This window comes from Humulus lupulus, chromosome 9 (genome assembly GCF_963169125.1).
Source record: "Humulus lupulus chromosome 9, drHumLupu1.1, whole genome shotgun sequence".
NCBI classification, from domain to species: Eukaryota; Viridiplantae; Streptophyta; class Magnoliopsida; order Rosales; family Cannabaceae; genus Humulus; species Humulus lupulus.
The window spans coordinates 92,335,335-92,341,993 of NC_084801.1; the positions used below are offsets into that span (position 1 = coordinate 92,335,335).

Here is a 6,659-nt window from a genome sequence, read left to right on the forward strand (position 1 = left end):
CAGAAGTAGTCATAAGATTCTCTGCCATTCAAGAGCCACAAGTTCACAGTTAAAGTAACAGTTAACACCAACTAAAGTTTTACTAGTCTTAAAAATACACATGGAAAACTTTTTAAAACATGAAAACACATCTTAATTTCTTTAGTGTTAATTGAAGATATAGAGGACAAGGTGATTGTTCTTTCTTCTTCATCAAATTAATAAAAGAAACATAGGAATAGAATAAGTACATGGCATATTCAAATTGCAAAGAATAAACACAAATTCATTATAGAAGTAACAAGAGTAACCCATTAAATGTAACAAATGTATTATTAGAGAGCCCTCAGATCTCATAGCTATACATATCATTAACAATATTAACCACAGATTATTTTCAAAGCCCATTTACATCTTCACCCACCTCATAAGAGATAGAGAGAGTAGTAGTAGTAGTAGTAGTAGTAGTAGTAGTAGTAGTAAAGAAGGAATGAAAGAGAGATAGATAGATAGATATGATGGTGGTGGTGGCGATAATGAGGCAGCAAAGATGTAAAGGGAAATTATGAAAAACCAAGGAGAATTTGTTTCCAATAATGAGTTTTTCCATCACAGGGCAGAAATACTATTATACATGATATAATCATCACTAGAAGTCAATTGAAAAGATCAGTGAACAATACAATGCAGAAATAAACACAAAAATGAAGTGAAAGTTCCTCCCTTTAAGTGGGTAGGTTCATATAAAGCTTTCTAGGCTGCATGTCCATCAATTAACGCAGCAAAAAAACTACTCATAAACATTTGCCATCATCTATTAAAGAACCCATTAACATACCAAACCAGAACAAATGCCCTCAGAGACCATTTTAATATATAAATGCCCTCAGAGATTAATGCTAGAAATTTCATGAACATTGAAAATTCATTAAGAACCAATCACAGCTTCAAGGTTTAAACACCACCACTTCAACCATCACCTTTGACATTCACCACCACCAACAGCAAACGCAGATCATCATCACCATAGCCAACATGAGAAAATAGTAATAAATAAATAAATCAAATAAAATAATGGATCATGGTGAGTACCAAAGATGGTGAGAGCAGAAAAGATGGAGGCTCAAAATGAAATCAATGCACATATCAATACAAATATAAAACTTTTCATCATCAGGCACAAAGTAATCTAGAAACAAACTAAAGACTTCTATAATACCACTTCACGATTGAGACCTCCACACATCCTCAACCCTGAGCCAAACACAAAAACAGAGAAGAGAGAGAAAGAAAAAAAACAAAAGCAGAATGAGAAGAGATACATACTGTCGTGCCTACCTTCGTTGAGCCCTTCGGCTATGCTGAGCTCTGCCACGGTCGAACCCCACTGATGTACCTGCCCTAACGAGCCCCTAAGCCTCCACATCCTTCCCAGCCCCTGCGCCATCGAGCCCAAACCCGAGACCCCCCCCACCCACCGTCGAGCCTAGCCCTCGAGCCCCCTGCCGCCGAACAGCCCGACCCCGACCCCTTTCCCGCCGTTGACTACCATTCCCCGAGCCCTTGCCGTCGTCGTTCAGGCCTAGCAGAAAAAATGCGATAGAGAGAGGGAGAAAGGAAAGTATAGGGATCGGGTGGGAGAAAGGGTTTCTTTCTTCTATATTTAACTTTATTTTACATGTGAAAAGCTTTTAGAGAGTATATATTATTTAGCGGGAGTCCTAAAGGTGCCGCCTTTTTTTTCATTTGGTTGTGTACTTTACCACTTTTTAACCATCCTTACTATAACTCTTTTTAAATAGTCTTATCTTCTTGTGTTATGGTAATGGGTGTTTGGTGTAGTGACCTCCTGTTGTAGCATCTATGATGGTTCCTGTAATATTGCACAACCCGTTATAAAAATTGTGGACCAACATCCACTTCTCAATACCGTGATGGGGACACTTTCTCAACAATTCTTTAAACCTCTCCCATGCATCATATAATGATTCCCCATCATTCTAGAAGAAGTTATTGTTCTCTCCTCTCAACCTTCCAGCCTTTGATGGAGGAAAGAACTTTACGAGAAACTTATGTGCAAGCTCCTCCCAAGTGTTAATAGAGTTGAAATATAGAGAGTTTAACCAACTCTTGGCTCTTTCCCTTAGTGAGAATGGGAACATCCTCAATCTGATAGCATCGTCACTCACCCCATTCATCTTGAAAGTTGCACACAACTCCAGGAAATTAGCTATGTGCATGTTTTGGTCCTCTGTAGGTAATCCACCAAACTGAACAGTGGACTAGACCATTAGTAGTATTGCTGGCTTGATTACAATGTTGTTAGTGGCAACTATAGGGTGTCTGCTGCATGAATGCACTTCCATAATAGTTGGGACTACATAATCTCTTAAAGTTCTTGCCTCTTGTTTAGCAGGGAGCTCAGCAGTAGCTGCCCCTTAGACATTATTGGAGATATTATTTAATGCATTTCCTTGGTTTGCAGCCATCCTTTCCTCCAACCTCTTATTCTTCCGGTTCTGTCTACAGGTTCTCTCAATCTCATGATTCACCGGTAATATTCTAGTAGTTTTACGTCGTCGCATAAATTAAAACTACCTGTGATATGAGGATTCAAACGCAAACCAAGTTAGAATTCTAAAAAGAAAAGCAACCAAAATAGAATAGAAATTAATTATTTTGATATCAATAAAACAGTCACCGGAAACGGTGCCAAAAACTTGTTGCGATAATTTCAATGTGCAAGTATACGCAATTGTAGACAAGTAATAATAGAGAAAAGTATAGTATCGTCCCACAGAGATTGTTTATTAACTACAAATAATTTATTTCCTAATTCTATTTGGCTAATAAATTCTAGATTTAAGAATATCAAGAACAGAAACAAGAATGAACAAAACTAACAATTAACTAATAACAAAAACAAATAAAAGATAAATTAATTCAATGGATTAAAACCTAGTGTATTTAATTTCATCATCTATCACTTTATTACTTCATCAAAATAATTTCACTATTATTTCTCTTATTGTGATAGCAGATTTACTAATACAATCTATATTCTTATTAGGATATATATATATCTCAACCTATTTGTGAATCTTCTACATCTTTATGATAAATTCCAACATAAGGCAAGCATTAAGGATAGAAATCCTAAATGCTACACAAATCATATAGGTACTCTCGTCCTATAACTAAATCTATGTCTATTTAACTATAACATATTTAGCTCTCACCTATCAAATTTCGAAACAAATCATAAACAATGCAAATAACGACCTCAAATTACTGACATTCATTAATCACAAATTAAATAGATCACAATAAAAAAGAAGAAATGGTAGAAGGTGCATTAACTAATAATAAAATATCAAGAGACTACATTAAAATCCTAGAAAATAAAATTAGTTTATAACTAAATTCATATCATCCATTGATTCTCCAGCGACCAGAAGTGATTTTAATCACTCATAAAATAACATAAGAAAAATAAATTAAAGAAAAAAAATAGGAACTTTTGATGAATTCTCCAATATTGATCTCTAAGTTCCTCTTGTTCTCCAGCGACCAGAAGTGATTTTAATCACTCATAAATATGTTTTTTATAATAATCGTAACGAATCCCTGCGAAAATACCATCTTGTCCCCATAAAAATACAATTTCCAAAAGTATACAAACTCAAGAGCCGGGCACATTCATTAAGAGTCATGACCCTAGCACGGTAGCCCCAGTCGAGAAGCCTTTGACTTCGATGGTGGCACAACCCAACATTCTTGCGCCGCAACGCAAAATGATTTAGCGCCGAGGCACAACATTGACGCGCTGTGGCTCAAAATCCAAAGGTATAGCAACCTCTCTGACTTCTCTGGCGTCGTGGCCCATCTTCAAATGTTGCGACTCAAGATAGGTCCATCTTAAAAATCAACAGTTTTAAGCTTGCTTTCAACCATCAAATTCTTCTAAAGTAGCCCGACATGACCAAACACCATTTAGCGCAAAAAATCTGCCATTTATCTTAGAATTAGCCTCTAGTTAAACCACATCAACACCAACCCTTGAGTAATTACTAAAACCTGAACACACACAAAACACAAGCATAATTCTACACCAAAACAACTTAAAAGATTAAAAACGCACCCTTAAAACCTACTCTAAAATAGTACTAAAATAAACCTTATCTAGGCAACAAATTCATTAAGCATGCAATTCATTTAAACTAGGTTTTTAATAACTCTACAAAATAGAGGTATTTTACCACTTTGTATGTGCTAATTGTTGCTTAATTCTTGAGTTTTTAATTGATTTATTAAGTTTTAAAGTAATTTTGAATTTATTGGGTTTATTTTGATTTTATATATTTTTGTGTGTTTTTATAGTTATTTTGTTGTAAAATGTTGTAGTTAATTATTTGAATTATTGTTGTTTAATTTGAGGTAAAAAAATGTTGTATTATTGAGCTTAAATGTTAAATATAACTTAAGTTATAATTAATATTTTCAAAGAATTATTATGACTCATTTTATAATTGAAATTATTTTATTATGATTTAATTTATTTTGTAGAAAAATTATATTATTTGTGGCTCTTGAAAGCAAGAAAAATGAAGGAAAAAGTGGTATTCTTCAAGGAAAAGTAAGAGATTTGGTGTTTTTGTCCAAAGGCCCAACCAGCACACCTCTTGCCCCATGGCCCACAAGCCTCTTGGAGTCGTTGGAGCCACTGGAGCCACCTGGAGCAGCCACTTGGAGCCACACGCCTGGAGCTGCCAGCACCTCTTGAAGTTGTACACCCAAAGCTCCTCCCTGCCAGCAGCACCCATTCGGCCCCTGCCTCCTGAAGCTCACTCAAGCCCCACGGGCCTGGCCCCAAGGCTTGCCAACACCTCCACACAGGCCCATCTCCCTTGCACCTCCTGGGCTTGCCAACCAGCTGCAGCCTCTACAAGCACCCAACGTCCCAGCTGCCTGTCCAGCCACCACCAGCCCCCTTTTGTAATTTTTTGTTGAACCTAACAAAAGCAACATTGTCCCCTTGTCCCTATACCCAAAAATGCCAGCTTTTTACCCAAATCTTTCCACATATTTCACCATAACATCATCATTACACCTTATAATTTACCTCTATTTGCCATATTATTATTAATTTAATCAATTTAATTAATTTAAATTGATTATTTTAATACTCTCATTTTGGCTATAAATAGGGAATTTGCAAGACCATTTGGTGTGCTTAATTTTGAGAGAGGTTACACTACACACTTACCACATTTCAAAACCTCTCTATTCTCTTCATCTTCTTCTTCTTTTTGGTTAATTTTCTATGTATTTTTAGAGGAACAATTTGGAGGATTTTCCTCCAAATTTTCCTAAGTTATGTTTGTAATTTTTTTGTTTGTATTTTCTATTCTAGTTATGAGTTTATAATCTTTTTAAGATTATTAAGGTGATTGTTGACGCGGTTCTTCGGCAACAGGTAATTAAGAGAAGAAGAGAAAGAGATTAGTACTTAAAAGTAGAACCGCCGCAGATATGAAATCTTTGTGAAAAGAACTAGGTGACCTTAAACACGTTTTTAAGTGGTTCGAAGGTTAAAAATCCTTCTACTCCACTAGTCAATATTATTGATCTTTTCTGGGTAATTGGTTTACCAAATGTATAGTTCTTACAAGACTATTTTTTCCAACCCCTATCAATTCCCAGGGTCTCCATATTTATAGGAGAAGTCACCTGGAAATTGGTAGGGAGGTCATCCCGTGACCTTTCCATTTGTCATATCAAGTCTGTGATATTCATGATTAATTCCTAAACCTGACACACAAGTGCGGTCTAATCAGTATGGAAGGAAACAATGGGCCGCACGGCCCAACCCGTCCATGGGTGTCTGAATACGCACGTTCCTGCTGCGTGTCCGATAAGTCAGGGGGATATCGGACACGTGATGGCAGGATTATGCCCGTTTATCTTGCGTGTTGACTTCCCATAGGGTCAGAGCTTCCTGAGAAGCTCACTGCCGGAACAATCCATAACCCGAGCTGATCCGTCAGTGGTCGCCGGATGTCCTTCCCAGCTCCTGGGACCACAAGAGGGAGCAGGAAACTCCATCCCCTCGAGCTAGAAAGGGCCCGTCCTGAAGATAAAGCCTCTGGCCTGTGGGAGCCTCGGGCTAAATCATGTTTAGTCCGAGGATCGTCCTGCTAAACAGCCCGTGGGAAATCCAGGGCGTACATCTGCCCCCCAAGCTCCTGCTCGTGGTCCATGACGTCAGACATGGGAGACCACAGTAGGAGCTTTTAGACTTCTCCCACAACCCTTCGCATTCCATGCTTTTCGCATGCGTCTGATACGTGGAACGCCGTGGGTGGCGACGGTACACTCTACGAGAACCGCATTAAATGGCCTAGCCTACTGTCCAGCCGTCGTTTCACATTTCGAGTGGAGGGTCTCCCAGGAGCCTTTTACACGTGATCCCCCCTTGTATAAAAAGGGGGTGGTCATCCCACGCACGGGCCACCTTACCATTCAGAACCTCTCAAATTTCCTTCTTTTCTCTCTGACCTTCCGAAGAACAAAACCCTCATTTCCATTGCTCTCATCTTCTCCGTTCACGAAGCTTAAGCGTGCGAGTTCCTTCAAGGCCTTGGAGACTACTGTGCCAACGAAGCTCCTACCAGCGCAGC

General features: G+C 38.2%; 1 non-coding gene across 1 annotated transcript; it reads left to right on the forward strand.

Annotated features, from left to right (window-relative positions):
• Window positions 1–1,905: 1,905 nt before the first annotated feature.
• LOC133802888 (small nucleolar RNA R71) lies at window positions 1,906–2,012 on the forward strand. The gene has a single exon (XR_009877635.1). It is a non-coding gene; the product is annotated as a small nucleolar RNA R71 (small nucleolar RNA).
• Window positions 2,013–6,659: the final 4,647 nt, after the last annotated feature.